The 16,928-nt window shown below is 43.1% G+C and overlaps 1 non-coding gene across 1 annotated transcript; it reads right to left on the bottom strand.

Moving 5' to 3' along the window:
• Positions 1-15,206: 15,206 nt before the first annotated feature.
• TRNAS-AGA (transfer RNA serine (anticodon AGA)) lies at positions 15,207-15,288 on the bottom strand. The gene has a single exon. It is a non-coding gene; the product is annotated as a tRNA-Ser (tRNA).
• Between the last annotated feature and the right edge of the window lie 1,640 nt (positions 15,289-16,928).

Here is a 16,928-nt window from a genome sequence, read left to right as displayed (position 1 = left end):
TCGTTAGGCTGGGCTTCTCCTATGGGTCACAGGAGTGCAATTTGTTTTGCACTCCTGTGACCCGTTTTCAGCAAAGAGCGGTCTGAAGTCCGCTCTCTGCTGACGTCACCAAGATCAGTCCAGGCACCGTGTCATCCCGACTCTGGATCAGCCAGGTGCCTGGACTGATCGCCGTCTCAGCGAGCCACTGAAAGGCTGAGGCGGCTGCTCCCTGTCCCTCCACAGCTCATCGCTCCAATGAGCGTGGAGGAGCAGAGAGGAGAGCTGCTGATTGACAGGCAGCAGCTCTCTGCTCGGGGAGCTGAGAGAACTGAGCCATCGGTGATGTTCAATGGCTCAGTTCTCAGTACAGAGATGCCGGGGGACAGATGCAGCATCGGACCAATGCTGCATCCACCTAGGTAAGTATAATGGGAGAAAAAAAGCCAAACCCATACTTCTTTTTTAAGGTTGATCTCCAGACAACATTAATTACATCTAAAGAGCTTCCTTCCCATACCCCTGGTAAGAATAATAAACATGTTTTTCGTACCTGGCTCCTTTGTGGATATATAATATTTACTCTGTAATGTCATCACAAGATATCCTTCAGCAGGAAATAGGAAAGCATGTGGGGCACTGCCTTCACAGGTATATGGGCAGTGACTGGAGAGCAGAAAAGTCCCCTGTCTCTCTGCAGCTTTGTTTTCGGCAATTACGCTACTAGTGCTATATCGTTGCAAGTACAATATTGGGACTATTCAAGGGTAATAACACCAATGAGGGCAATTGAAGCAGCTGCCTGTACTAATAGCTCCCTGATTGCCATTCCACTTGCCACACAGGCAGGCACAGTGGCTGAGCCTCTTTACTAATTTGGAGTCTGGTAACAATGCAGGCTTAGTCTCACTGACTTCAGAGCTGGCTGGGCAGAGAATTTTACTCAGTGAGGCTGAACCTGCATTGTTAGCATTCTCTGCAACACTATGACGTCCCAGGTGGCCATCTTTGCTGCAGGGAGGAAGCAAAAATGGCTACACATGCTACAGTAATTGTTTAATTATATTCCACAGGGCATATTTCCTAATGGGACTGGTATGCTGTAAGCAGGAAGCTTTCATCCAAAATTGGCTCAAGCAGAATTGCACCGCCCAAGAGGACTGGCAAAAGGGGAGGGTGCATTTTAAAAGGAAAAGACCTGGGAACACAGGGCTAGATGAGAGAGACTGTGTTGGAGGCTGGACATGCGAGAGGGAGCAGAGTGGGCCCAGGCCACATCTTGCCGGCAAGTTGCAAACGCCATCAGAGAGCTGGTCATCCTGAAAAGGCAGGTGAACAGAACCTACAGACAGGTGGACCAGGTCATCGCCATCTACACAGCCATACCAGAAGAGGATGAAGGGTGCACCCCCCCAAATGGAAGGTCACCGCTTTGCCCTGCTGCACTGTGAGACTGGGTGAGAGGCTTCCTAACCCAGGAAAACAAATAGTGTAGCACTTAGAAAATAACTTGACACATAGGCCAAATAAAGGCAGTGAACCCAAATAACAAATAAAATAAAACTGAACAAAGGATCATATATACACGATAAGCAAAAACATATAGTGAATGTCCAAAAGAATACGGAGCAAACGATTCTTAACAAATAGTTCATAAGCTTCCTGTGGACAAATAAAACTTTCTTGTGACAAGCTTCATTATAGATATCCCGTGAACAGTGAACCAGGATGTGTAGTTGAAGTGAAGGGAATCACCACCATAAAAATAGGAGGCTTTCTGGAACGTTTGAACACACATGAACATATGTTCTGTGAGTCAAACAGGCTTGTGTTGTATAAACAACCAATCGAGATGGACACTAGAACCGTCAATTGCCTAGAATGGAAACCCCCGGCTCTCGAATATGTCTGTATGGGTATGTCTCATAAGAAACAGTAATCAGATGTCCATGGATGTAGTGAGGATATTTAAAGGAGGAAAAACAAAAAGGGCCACATAGCGTAATTCAGTTGAGTACAAAAAATGATATTTAATGAAAGTTGGAAAACTCACATTTAGCATATAAAATCAGCGCTTTTAAAATCAAATGGCGGCAGTGGAGACCTACCTGACGCGTTTCATCTCCAAAGACATCGTCTGGGGTGTCCCTCCACTGCAGCCCTCCACATAGTTATAGAGAATATGATCCCCTTCATGAGAGCCAAAACCCCGTGTGTTTGCAATGTGTATAATGTGTACTTCCAGTTTGGAAAGATGGCGCACCAGCGTGCGTTTCACGTCTCGGTTTCAGCCATGTGTGATGCGTTCCAAACCTCTTCCTGACCTTACGTAGTCGGTGGAAAGCATATGCGTCCCAAAGCTCGATAGGAAAAGCTAATAGCAGTGCCTCGCTCATCAGCCCTAAACAGAGCAGGTGCCGGAGAGCGTGATGGCGCAGTGACGTCATGCGCCTCAACGGCGCGTCGAGCGTGCATTCCACAATGCAGTGGCAAGAGATAAACTACGTTAAATGACAGGAAGAAGTTACGTGACACAATAGTGTCACGTACTCGGAAGATGTAAACAAAGAAAACACGGCTGATAGAAACATATTGTCAAGGATTTCATAGATGAAAAGAAGGGGCTCATGACACCACAAACCCTAGTCACAATATAGTAGATGAAATAACCATACTGTGACACATAGATTAATGCGGGATCAATTTAAAATTAATAAGTAAAAAAATGACAAGATGAGCTCACCTCTGAACACAGAGAGGCTCCATCAAAGTAATGTAAAGAAATTTGCCAGGATGGAAACCCACAGTTGGTAAATCCACTGCAGCAAGGTAAAATTGGATGTTAAGTGAAGACGGCTCATTGGTATAAAAATACATTTATCCAATGAGCGTGTCAGTATATTGAATAACTAACCAATATTTATATAATGGCGATAGCCTTGTGGAAAAAAATGAATCTAAAATTAAATATACACAAAATGATAAAAATCGGTATAAAAATAAAGTGAAATTATGTTTGTCTATGCACACATGGAATGGACTCTCATGCGAGATCATATGCACATAACCAAGATATAATGTAACAATATAAGAGAGAAAGAAACAAATAAAGAAAATGGGTGGAAAAATAATAATGGTGAAGTGACAAAGGGTAGGGAAGACCTAAACCCTGATGAAATAATTATGCTTTGTTGATAAGAGTTGATATCCCACTCCACGTTCAGGCTGAACGGAGAGTAGAATGAAACTGGCTACATGGCAGTGGCATAACTAGAACCTTCAGGGCCCCAGTGCAAGAAACCATGGAGGGCCCCGGTGCAAGAAACCATGGAGGGCCCCCCTGACCTCCTGCCAGGGCCCTTCCCACTGATCCCAGGGGCAGCAGGACCTGGATAGGAGGGGGAACAAATCCCCTCCATTTTCCTCCTGCAGCTACTGAATGCCTATCAGAGGGAGAGGAGGAGAAGCAGATTTTTAGTGGCTGCAGGAGAAAAATGGAGGGGATTTGTTCCTCTAAAAGCCCCCCATCCAGGTGTTCAGGGGCAACATGTGTGCTATTGCAATTGTGACCCCTGTAGTTACGCCCCTGGGATGAGTGGCAGCGGTGTTGGTGGGGGATGGGATCAGTGGTGGTTGGGGAGGGATAGGATCAGTGGAATTGGTGGTGGGGGATGTGATGAGTGACAGCGGTGAGTGAGAGATGGGATGAGTGGCAGCGGTGGGGGGATGGGATCAGTGGCAGCAGTGGTGGTTGGGTGGGGATGGGATCAGTGGCGGTGGTGGTGGGGGGATAGGATGAGTGGCAGCGGTGAGGGGGGATGGGATCAGTGGCAAGGGTTGTGGTTGGGGGGTGGGATCAGTGGTAGGGGGGATTGAATGGGATGAGCGACAGAGGTAATGGGGGGGAATGGGATCAGTGACAAGGGTGATGGTTGGAGGAGGGTGGGATGGGATGAGTGGTAGTGGAAGGGGGGATTGGATTAGTGGCAGCGGTGGTGGGAGGATGGAATCCGTGGTGAGGGTGGTGGTTGGGGGGGTGGGATGGGATGAGTGGTGGGGAGGGGAATGGTATCAGTGGCAGTAGTGGTCATGGTGGGGTGGATCAGTGGCAGCAGTGGTTGTGGTGGTGTGGGGGGTATCCGTGGCAGTAGTGGTGGGGGTATCAGTGGCAGTAGTGGTGGTGGTATCCGTGGCAGTAGTGGTGGTGTGGGGGGTATCAGTGGCAGTAGTGATATAGAGGGATGGGTGCCACTCACTTGCAGATCACTTGGTTCCTCATCCTTGCTGGGTCTTGCTTGGGCGAGCAGAGAGGATGGGCGGGGCCTGTGAGTGCAGGCGGAGCCGGAGAAGGTGGGCGGGGACCGTGATTGCAGGCAGAGAGTATGGGCGGAGAGGATGGGCGAAGCGTGCGGGGACTGTGCGGGATGAGAGAATGGGTGAAGAGGAAGGGCAGAGCCTGTGTAGTGTGCCCGTGAGTGCACTCGTGGAGGATGGGCGGAGCAGCCGTAGGGGATGGGCGGAGCGACCGGAGGGGATGGATGGAGCGGACTCCCCGTGAATGACTGTAGTGTACACCGTGAGTGTAAACTACTGTACTATCTCCCAGGTGGCGGCGGCCCCCCTACAGTGGCAAATGCAACTGGTGCGACCCTGGTAATTCCGCCCCTGCTACATGGGACAGACTGAAGCCACGATGGATGGTGGCAACTATCCTTTGGAATAAAGCCATATTGATCTGTTGGTTTGAAATATGTTTGAAATTCAAACTGTCCTATTTTTAATTCTAATTTCAAGGTCTAAAAAGTTAATCTTGTCAGTACTTGCACCATAGGTCAGGGAGATACCTCTGTTGTTTTTGTTCAAATGGTCAAAGAATGTCCGCAGTGATTCTGCGCTGCCATTCCATAGGAGGAGGATGTCGTCGATGTAACGTGCCCATAAGACTAAGGAAGGGGTCTCACGGGCATAGACGACATCCTCCTCCCATTTGGCCATGAACAAATTTAGCAAGGCTTGAGGCGAATTTAGCCCCCATAGCCACTCCACGGAGTTGAAGATAAAATTGTTGGTTAAACCAAAAATAACTGGTTGCAAACTCCAATAACTCATTCATAAATCCACACTGGAAAGGAGCAAGAGATGGTTCCTTATCCAGAAAGTATTTAACGGCCTAAAAATCACTTTCGTGTGGTATGCACGTGTAAAGGGAGGCCACATCAGCAGTGGCCATGATGTAATCACCCTGCACGTCCAAACCTTTCAATAACCTAATAGTAGCTCCAGTGTCCTTAAGATAGGATGGTGTCTTTCTAACTAAAGGCTATAAATAAAAATCTATATAGCGGCCTATACGAGAAGTGACAGAATTGATGCCACTCAAGAAAGGCCGCCCAGGGGGGTGAAGACGGTCTTTCCTAACCCACACAACACTGCCTTTGTCTTCAAGCCTGTTTGTTTTATTCAGTTAGAAAAAAAAAACTGTGCTAGAATAATGTGAAGCAGCAGCTGATAGTGAGATAAACACAACAAACAAAATAGAAAAGTGGAAAAGCCGCGCTTAAAATTATATAAAAATCATGTAAAAATCAATAACAATATTGCATGAATAAATAATAATCTCAGTGAAAAATTGGTAGTGATTAAAGAACTAGTTGAAGTCCAAATTAATAGTCCCAACTTTTAAATAATGACACTCATGCCGCGTACACACGGTCGGACTTTTCGTCTACAAAAGTCCGACAGCCTGTCCGACAGACTTCCGGCGGACTTTCGGCGGACTTGCAGCAGACTTTCTAACGAACGGACTTGCCTACACACGACCACACAAAAGTCCGACGGATTCGTACGTGATGACGTACACCGGACTAAAATAAGGAAGTTCATAGCCAGTAGCCAATAGCTGCCCTAGCATGGGTTTTTGTCCGTCGGACTAGCACACAGACGAGCGGATTTCGGGGTCCGTCGTAGTTACGACGTAAAGATTTGAAGCATGTTTCAAATCTAAAGTCCGTCGGATTTGAGGCTGAAAAAGTCTGCTGAAAGTCCGGAGAAGCCCACACACGATCGGATTACCAGCCAGCTTTAGTCCGTCGGCGTCCGTTGGACTTTTGTAGACGAAAAGTCCGACCGTGTGTACGCGGCATCAGTGATTAGACAGAGCAGACTTCATCCCCAGCTAATAGATGGCATGCTTACCAGAATGTAAGCCAATCAAGCAGGTGGCTTTAACCCAGCCTGGGCCTTGATGAAAACCAATCACAGTAGGGTATACCGATAATCCACTTGCGATAGATGTGCGTTGAATCCACGAAAATTATTTATCCCCAAAAAATATAAAATACCAACATAGCGTAATACTGACACAAACATGATATCAATATAGATGTAGGAGTGACACTCACGCTGTGAAGTAAAGATATGCATATATTGAACACCCAGTGTTTAAAAAATTAGTAACCACCAACACCACACAGAGGGCCTCCTTACCAGATGTCAAATATTAAGTGCAAATCATAGAGATATGTGGAATATCAACCAGTGAAGAGATCAAATAAGTGCACTGACACCACACGGAGGGCCTGCTTACCAGAAGGTAAATAACGAATAACAAATGTGAATCCTAAAGATTGTGGAACATCAACCAGTGAAGGGATCAAATAGGTACACCAAAACCACACAGAGAGCCTGCTTACCAGATGGCAGACTCAAACAGGCAGATGGCTAAACGATCGGATAGAAATCCAGTTAGATGGCTACAGATGTGGATGGATGATCCGTCCTTGCTGCTTCAAACCAAAGGCTCCATGACTCACATGATGTAAATAGGACCAATCCCAAAAAGAATGGAAATGCCAATAGCATGATAACGTATATACTAATTTATTACATAAAAGCACTTACAAACGGACTGCATAAAAAACGATAAAAGTAGATCGAAGCTGCCGGCAACAAACAGAACTCCCGTCCTCCTAAATAGGGCGATGTTAGCACGTCCCTTCCAGACGCGTTTCGTCATAGAATGACGTTTTCAATGGGGAACGGGCTGTTTTATTCAGTTGCCAGAGTTCAGAACAATTTACAGTACAGGCCTCTACTTTTAGGCAGAGACGTCTTAACATACTTAATATCTTTATCAACACTGCCTACGGGATACCAGAATTCACCCTTTTTGTTTCTCTGCTAGGTAGGAATACCACACACTCAACTTCAGACTCGAGCTATCCAAGGAAGAAGTTTGCTTTTCAAGTGCAGGTATCCATTTAATGGGACATACCTCATCCAAAATCGCCCCCCCCTTTTTTTCTTCCAAAGCAATCTCTGTTACCATCTGATATCCCTAAAGTAACTCTTCACCCTACCAGTGTTTACTAAAGGGGAACTCCATTAACTATTTTACCATTCATTGGGCAATTCCATTTTCCTCAAAGAGACTACATCCCTATTGTGCATCAAAGTTAGGACCCCAACTAGATGGCAGATGAGTTATCCATGTTTTTGGGGTATCTGTTGGAAAATTTACTTGCCTAAATTCCTGAGAGTAAAACCCTGACTCTTCTCACTGAGGGCCCGCAAGTGAGCTAGCCCGGTGTTTTTTCTACACTTCTCTTTTGCTCACTTGGGGAAAATTTCTCCGTTTGGGAGCTCACGTTTAAATCTTCAGTCCTGCAAGATGGGTGGAAGTGGCCTAAAGTGGTACTTTAGCATGTTATATTATCTTGTCCTTGTTTGTGTTTTGCAATTTGGAAGATTTCACCAATTGTGTTATTTTGTTCATTTTGCCATTTCCATGACTTTAAGGCTCCGTTCACATCTCCGTGTTCCAAATTGCGGGCGAAATCGCCAAGATTCTGCCCGCTATTTGCAATAGCGGAAAATCGTGGGACGCCTGTGCTTTCCCGGTGCATTGCCCGTTGATTTTAATAGCACCCCAAATGCAGCGCAATTTTCCTGCAATACGTCGGGCAACAATCGTGGTAAAAACGATTGTTGCCCCCATACGCGGAGATGTGAACGGAGCCTAATACAAGTTAAACAATTGATCTCATCAATGTGTATGTGTTTATCGTCTGTGTGACAGCCAGGGAGTCACCTGACCAAGGTAATTTGGTGGTATCAGCAGGGGCATTACTCTGCTCAGGGCTTAGTAGTGAACAAGGTACCCAGAATACTCAGCGGCTCCTGAAGGGGTAGCACTACGTTAGTATGACCAGCTGCTTCCCTGCTCATGATATCAGAAAACACCATGTTTTCACTGAAAAAAATACAAGGCATCCCATGAATGGCAGTGCTGAACAAGTGACCCCTGGGTCAGTGGGTAGAGAGGAAGTCACTCAGCAATGGTCTTGGAACAGAGCTACTACAGTGATTATCAGTTTTCCTAGCAGTCCCTCAGGTATAAAATATGCATGTGAAAAGAAAGTGGGGGCGCTATGATCATTGGCTGGTATGCAGACTAAGCCAAACAGTGTAGTGAAAAATTCTGAACTAAAATAGTCATTGTGACACAAATAAAGTGTAGTTGCAAATTGTCAACCTGGACATAAAAAAAATCAATGTCAAAATAAAGTCCATCCATGTGACAAAAAAAATAAAGAAATGTGAATCAGTGAAAAATCATTCATAGAAATCCACAAACAGCAAAAAACGAATCTTCCAAATTTAGTGATGTCTTCCGACAAAAGCTAGATAGTTCTTCACCAGAAAATTAGACAATTTGACACCCAATGTGAATGGACAAGTGATCTGCTTACCAGATCTATTTGACCTCTTTCCTAGAAAAGATAGTCAAATAGTTCTTTTGCAGGATTGTGCCTGCTGACATAGGTTAGACTGGTGGTGATAGGAACCTTCCTCCTCATGGGTACAGACAGGATATATAGAGAGAGCAAAAGACTTCCATAGCATAATACCGTTTATTAAATAAAATCAAATAGTAAAAAGTGGCCAAATGGCTCCTTACATTTAAAAGTGCCTATCCCGGCACTGGGGCTGCTGGCTTCTCATAGAGAGTGGTATGTGGAGTCACCTCTGCGTCCACCTCCGTGGATGGCGTGCGTTCCACCGGGTCGCAACGACAACCAGCTGCACCGGAAGTGGCGTAGGCAAGAAAGAAAAACGTGACCAGGTACCGCCTTGACGTATGTTTTGTTGTTTACGTCCTCAGGAAGCGTGGCTTATGCTACGGTATTATGCTATGGAAGTCTTTTGTTATCTCTATATATCCTGCCTGTACCCATGAGGAGGAAGGTTCCTATCACCACCAGTCCAACTTATGTGAGCAGGCACAATCCTGCAAAAGCACCATTTGACTATCTTTTCTAGGAAAGAGGTCAAATAGATCTGGTAAGCAGATCACTTATCCATTCACATTGGGTGTCGAATTGTCTAATTTTCTGGTGAAGGACTAACTAGCTTTTGTCAGAAGACATCACTATATTTGGAAGATTCGTTCTTTGCTGTTTGTGGATTTCTATGAATGATTTTTCACTGATTCACATTTTTTTTATTTTTTGTCACATGGATGGACTTTATTGATTTTGACATTGATTTTTATGTCCAGGTGGACGATTTGCAATTACACTTTATTTGTGTCACAATGACTGTATTTTAGTTCAGAATTTTTCACTACACTGTTTGTCTTAGTCTACATACCTGCCAATGATCATAGCGCCCCCCTACCCCCACTTTCTTTTCACAATCGTAAGGAGTACATCACTTCTTTCAGGGGAGCAGCATTTTTTTTTTATTTACAATAATTTCAGTTTTTGTATAGTTTGGCGCGGTGTTTCATTTATATTTACATAAAATATGCATACTTGCATTAGTCTGAGCTGGAAAAATTTAGGTATGCACTCAAGCTCATCTTTAACAAACTATGATTGAGTTCTGTGCATTGCAAAGCTGGGGTACCTTCTCTTATTTGTCCTGCCTGTTTTCAAATTAAGAAAAACAAAATGTTACCCCAGCTCCACTGCCAAAATTAGAATCCACAAACTGTGATCCAGTGCTTTAGCCAGGGCTTTCAGGCCCCACAGGTGCAATTCTTGAATCAGGAAGGCTGGCAACTCGGATGCTCTTGCATAAAAGTACTTTATTTGTTACATGGATACACGGTGCAGGATATTAACTGACGCGTTTCGGCTATGATGCCTTCATCAAACCATGTTTTCAGATTAAGGAGTAATATCTGACTAAAACAACAGACTTTTTGCTAACTCTTCAACTGTTAGAATCTTAGCTTCTTTTTCTAAGTGACTCCTTTTATTAAATTTTATATATTAGAGTACATTCACACCAGCAACTGCATTAAAATTATGACAGCAATGCTGATACCAGAACATTTTAAGACAGACAGGAGGAGCGGTCCACCCTCTAGCCAGTGAAACACAGAATAGACCAAAACAATCACACGCAGCCACCCTGATTTAAAGTGAGCCAAAACTAACATAGCACCTATCTAGGAAAGTGCTGCATTAGTTAAAGGACAAGCTTCGATCAAAAGGAAATTTTCCAGCAGTTCGTCAATAGATCATCTTTTAATAAACCGGCTAAATTTGTATGGCCAAGCTTAAATCTTTCAACTGTTTTTTTTTTTTTTCCAAAATTCCATAACTAAATCATTAAAAACAATGTACTCCATGTGGTGTTTTTAAATAGTGAGGATAAATTACATACTAAACAAAATAATATAAAGTGCAGCGCAAAATTTAAAAGAACTGAAAAAGTCCCATAGAAGACATGTATTTATCTTTGTCTTATTTCTTCTTGCTATAAGGCACCCAAATTCTTCAGCGTAACTGAGCAAATAAACTGCTTACCAGATAAAAGAACAAAGTAGGCATAATTACCACCGGTGCTGGAGAAACCCGGAACAGCTGATCTGATGATTTGAAAAGGTATCCGGCAGTTAATCCTCCAATGCAACAGGTGATAAAGTCAATCCACAGTGCGGTGAACCAGAAAGAAAATAAGGGACATCTAAGAGCGTTCCATTTAACTTGATGTGAATTTATTAATAAACAATTGTATCAAGGTACAATCCATAATAAAGCGCTTATATATAGCGCTGTTAAAAGCAAAGAAACGGCAACGAGCGGAGATGCAACAGACTGTTCGCGTCCGAACAGCTGTGAGATGACAGCGGGTGACGTGAGACTCCGCCCCCGTACGCGGCGTTACGTCCAATGGACTAGGTCAGCAGGGGTGGAGTCAAGCTGTCACCCGAGATCTTAGATACCTGCCGACTGTCAGCAAGGAGTGTGTCTTCAGAACGGAAGCGCAATTCCAAATTGTCCAGAACGGAGACACTTGCTGAGAGTATGGCTAAAATTATATGTTGGTTCAAACAGAGTTGATATTCTACACTCAGGGTACCCTCCCGGGACCAAGGTTACAGAGGTGATAATATGGGACCTTTAGGTACCCCTAGGGGTGGGAACAATTATAATAACCACTGGTCAGACAGAGGTTACTATCCATACTCCGAGCGTGATTCATATTTTGATCACCAGTATGATAGAACTCCTATCCCCACGAATAATCGTTTTGCTCCCCTGCTGAGAGATGATGAATACCACCAGAATCATTTTTTAGAGAATCCCCTACCCCAATGGCCAGACCGAGGGGATTATACCCCAACAGGAAACAGACAAGGGGGAAAGAGAAGACAAAGAGAGGGAGAAGAGCAGGACGTAAAACACAAAAAACAAAAATCCCATTAGGGACTGGTATTTTTAACATCAGTGGCATAGATTTGTCGGATGAAGAATTAAGAGTCCTAGATAAGGGCCTAAAATTCGCTCCAGCTTGTAATCTTAATAAATTTAAAACATACATTAGTTTGCAGAAGTTTGTGAGGACCTTGAACATAAAGAGATACTTCTTATCTAAGCCCGGAGAGAGGTCTGCCTTAACAGGCCCTATGGTTCCCCCTGGTGTGCATTCTAACCTCGCTAACAAGTCGGTCTTCAACCCTCCATAAACATGTGGAAGTTTTTAAAAATATGGTCATTAGCGATTTGGAGGTAATGAAGATCAGAAAAATGGGAGACCCTGCGTTCTTGAAAAAAGGTATTAGTTCTTTGGAGAAAAACAAGAACGTAGTAATCCGGCCCGCAGACAAGGGAGGGGGGTTAGTAATTATGAGTAAAGCTTATTATCAGGAAGAAATGGATCGTTTATTATCAGATAGGAAGACCTATAAAATTCTAACCAAGGACCCTATCATTCAATATAAAGAAGAGTTGGAGGCCCTCATCTCGTTAGGTATAACTAGAGGAGTGTTGAGTAAAAAGGAGGCATCCTATCTTAACCCTAGTACTTCCTTCCTAAAATTCATAAAAATCCCTCAGTTCCTCCAGGCAGACCTATAGTAAATGGTATCGACTCTGTTTCAGCACGTTTGGGTCAGTACATCGATTACTTCTTGAAACCTCTGGTGTCTAATACCACAGCGTTTCTTAAAGATACCAAACACATCATACAAGTAGTTGAGAAGTTACCGTGTAAAGATAACAGTATATTAGTCACGGCTGATGTCAGTTCACTTTACACGATAATAGGTCATGCCGATGCTATTAGATCAGTACAATGGGCTCTTGACAAATCGGACTTGCCAGTCAAATTAAAGGATTTTTTGCTGAAAGCTTTGGAGTTTTGCCTTGCCAGGAATTATTTCTGGTACGGCGGTAAATTCTTTTTACAAATACTCGGGTTGCCATGGGCGCTCGCTTCGCCCCGAGCGTCGCGAATATTTTTATGGCTCTCTGGGAAGATGATTTTGTCTTTGGTAGCAGACCGGCGCAGCTGGTCTGCTACCAAAGATATATAGACGATATTTTCCTGATTTGGGAGGGGGACATGGTTAGTCTCCAGCTTTTTATGTCCCGGCTCAACGGGAATACTAAGAATATTTGTCTCACATGGAAGGCTGATACTTTTAGTGTAGCCTTCCTTGATCTGGAGATTTTTAAATATGAGGGGAGTTTTAGGACCAAAAACTACTGTAAACCCACGGATAGGAACGGGTATATACCCCTTGATAGCTGCCACCACAGCTCATGGCTGCTTAACATCCCCAGGGGGCAGTTTATTCGCCTTCGGCGAAATTGTTATCTGGACGATGATTATTTTTCACAAGCTAATCACATGGCAGAAAAATTCCTACAGAAGGGTTATTACAGTTCTCTTATAGCAGAGGAAGTTCAAAAAGTGGGCAGTATGGATAGATCTTCCTTAGTTAAAAACCTGGATAGGAGATCACCTAGGAACACTGAACAACAGAATCCCCAATATAGAATCATCTTGGACTATAACATTCAACACAAAAAGGTTGAAAAGATCATTCTTAAATATTGGAATATTCTTAAAAAGGATAATGTTTAGGCCCGACCCTTCCCGATCGTCCTAGATTTGTGTATCGGAGACCACCAACCTTGAGAGATATTATTGCTCCAAGTGTGGTTGATCCTCCGGTTATCAAAGAAAGTAGAATATTCAGCTTCATGTCAGGATTTTATGCCTGCGGCAAATGCCCAGCCTGTAGACAATGTAAACTCAATGTTAAGAGAAGAAAGGAATTTATTGCTACCACCACCAACAGAACCTATCAGATCAGGAATTTAATTACATGTGATACGGTAGGAGTAGTATACATGTTGCAGTGCGAATGCGGACTGCAATATGTAGGAAGAACTTCCCGACCAATGGGTGTCCGTATAGCGGAGCACGTTAACAATATTAAAAAAGGATTAAAGTCACATTATGTATCGAAACACTTCAGATTATGCCACAATAGGGACCCGAGAAAATTGCAGTTCTGGGGTATAGAAAAAGTTTCGAGACATTGGAGGGGCGGTAATTTTATCAGGCAATTGAGTCGTCGTGAATCTCTATGGATTCATGAAACAAAAGTTGGAGTCCCTAGAGGGTTAAACATTGAGTTCGACCTTAATTGCTTTATTTCTGATAAATGAGTTTCTGTTTTTAAATAACCCCTTCCCCCCCTTTTTTGTACTTTTCTACTTTTTCATTTTGTATTATTATTATTATTTTTTATTTATTTTTTTTTTTTTTTATATTTCTAAGTGTTAATATACGTCTTTTTATATGTATGTTTTTAAATTACTTCACTATTACACCTCGTGCTGTTTTTTAATGTAATCGTTTTTATAGCATTTTGAGTGTTGTTGTAATTTATTAGAGATGACAGCGGATGACTATTCCGACCATTAAGTTCTATTATCCATTTGGTTAAATGAGATATCTATAACCTGAGTGTAGAATATCAACTCTGTTTGAACCAACATATAATTTTAGCCATACTCTCAGCAAGTGTCTCCGTTCTGGACAATTTGGAATTGCGCTTCCGTTCTGAAGACACACTCCTTGCTGACAGTCGGCAGGTATTTAAGATCCCGGGTGACAGCTTGACTCCACCCCTGCTGACGAGGTCCATTGGACGTAACGCCGCGTACGGGGGCGGAGTCTCACGTCACCCGCTGTCATCTCACAGCTGTTCGGACGCGAACAGTCTGTTGCATCTCAGCTCGTTGCCGTTTCTTTGCTTTTAACAGCGCTATATATAAGCGCTTTATTATGGATTGTACCTTGATACAATTGTTTATTAATAAATTCACATCAAGTTAAATGGAACGCTCTTAGATGTCCCTTATTTTCTTTCTGGTTCACCGCACTGTGGATTGACTTTATCACCTGTTGCATTGGAGGATTAACTGCCGGATACCTTTTCAAATCATCAGATCAGCTGTTCCGGGTTTCTCCAGCACCGGTGGTAATTATGCCTACTTTGTTCTTTTATCTGGTAAGCAGTTTATTTGCTCAGTTACGCTGAAGAATTTGGGTGCCTTATAGCAAGAAGAAATAAGACAAAGATAAATACATGTCTTCTATGGGACTTTTTCAGTTCTTTTAAATTTTGCGCTGCACTTTATATTATTTTGTTTAGTATGTTAATTGGGCTTGGTGTTTACCCTTAAGTGTTCAGCTTGCAAGCAGATTTATTTTGTTTTAGTTTTGCGCTGATTGTACATATCTTTTGTTAGGATAAATTACATAAAAGTAAAAGTGTAATAACCCAACCCCACTAAATATACCTTTATTACTTTAAAAATAGACATGAGCTACGGTTTCCATAGAAATAAGCTGTAATTATCTCTAAGAATTTCAGCAGCTTTTTTTTTACAGTGTGAACAAGTTAAAGGAAAGGACGTAGTCGGCAGGATTTGAACCTGCGCGGGGAGACCCCAATGGATTTCTAGTCCATCGCCTTAACCACTCGGCCACGACTACCTTTCTCAAAGTTTGAGAAAGGAGCCTACTTTTGAAGAGGCAGAACACCAAAAAAGAATGGATGTTGCCTGTTTGTGTTTCCAAATCTCCTAATCTAGAGTCCTGTCTGTCATCCTGCTCCAAAGAAACTCTGCCTGAAGGCCTGAAATAGAAAAGGTAGTGGTTGCTCAACTTAAACAGTTTAGTCAAGGTTAAGGGTTTGGCTGAGCGACCCTTGATGTAATACGACACCTCATCCCGGTAGTTTGAAAATTAATTTGGGGGGAGCAAGGAAATAGGGATTATGACGGTGCCAAGAGAAACAAGATGCAATATTAATGAATAAAAAATTCTATTTATTTAACATTATCCAGTAAAATTTTGACATAACAGTCACAATAAGCAAGGTGTGCAAGACAATTCTAAAATCAATTCTGTAGCAGAAATTAATTCACGTCCCCTGGCCAGATGTTTGTAGCGGCCAGTTCTGTGAATGGGTATTCAGATGTCCGACATGTTTCGCCGGTTTTGGCTTCTTCAAGGACAGTTGTTTGATACCTAAGAGAGCTACAGTGTTTTCTATAAAGAAGAATACAGCAGTCAATGGATGTTTAAGAACAGTTGATGTATTTAACATGTAAATTGATATAAATATATAGATATCACCATATGTTTGCGAGCCGTCTAAGAGAAACATGACCCCTCACCCAAACATGGCCTCCAGAAGCCCTCCTACACATCATAGGTGCCACAAATGCCCCAAAACCGATCGTCTGTAGATGGTATTACCTGCAATTCACCAGGGATAGATACTACGTGCCTCCGAAGCAAAGCCCCAAAAATAGAGATCAAAATAGGTAGCTGCAGGGGACAATAAGAGGGACCGGACGGAGAATATGCCTAAAGAAATATATACAGGCAAAGTTAATGCGAATAGGGCCCAAGGAGCACATATCAGTTGAAGTAAACGATTTAAAAAAAGGACTAACATAGTCTCTAATTTTACTTACACATAAGATATTCAGATTGGAAAACAGGACATCGGAAAACAACCAGTATTAGGAATAGTTCAAAAAGAGGGGGTCATCACTGAAATGGTAAGTAAAAGAAAAGAAAAGAAAATATAAAGAATATTTATATATCAGACACTACTATCCGAAGATGTATGAGTAAACAGCAATAATTGCAATGCAAGTGAGGCAAGTGGCAAATCAAAATATAAAAGGATTACACTCACCAATAGTGCTAGCTAGATTGGAAAGCTATGGCTAACAAAGCCGAACTGAGACCAGTAGAGACGCTGATCAGAACATACTGGAGAATAAAAGTATATGCACCATCAGCTCAGTAAAGTAAAGTAAAGGAGAATAAAGGAAAACGATCATCAAAGCAAGAGGGTACTTACTCAATGGTACTACAATACGTATGACCGAGTCCTGTGGTTCCCTGGCGTGTCTAATGGCCTGGGATGCCGGCGCTCTTATGTCCCCCTCACACGAGCGGCGTCTGACGTCACCGCGCGCATGAGCGGACGAAAAAGGCCATTGCGCATGCGCCGCTCGCTGTCGATCCGGTCCTACAAGGTCCAGAAGGCACAGCGGTGGTGTCCATGGTGATGTGTAAACACACATCACAGGAACCGCGCAGTATACAATGCCACA

This window comes from Aquarana catesbeiana, linkage group LG04, assembly GCF_042186555.1.
Source record: "Aquarana catesbeiana isolate 2022-GZ linkage group LG04, ASM4218655v1, whole genome shotgun sequence".
In the NCBI taxonomy this organism is placed as follows: domain Eukaryota; kingdom Metazoa; phylum Chordata; class Amphibia; order Anura; family Ranidae; genus Aquarana; species Aquarana catesbeiana.
This window is presented reverse-complemented; position numbering and strand designations above follow the sequence as displayed.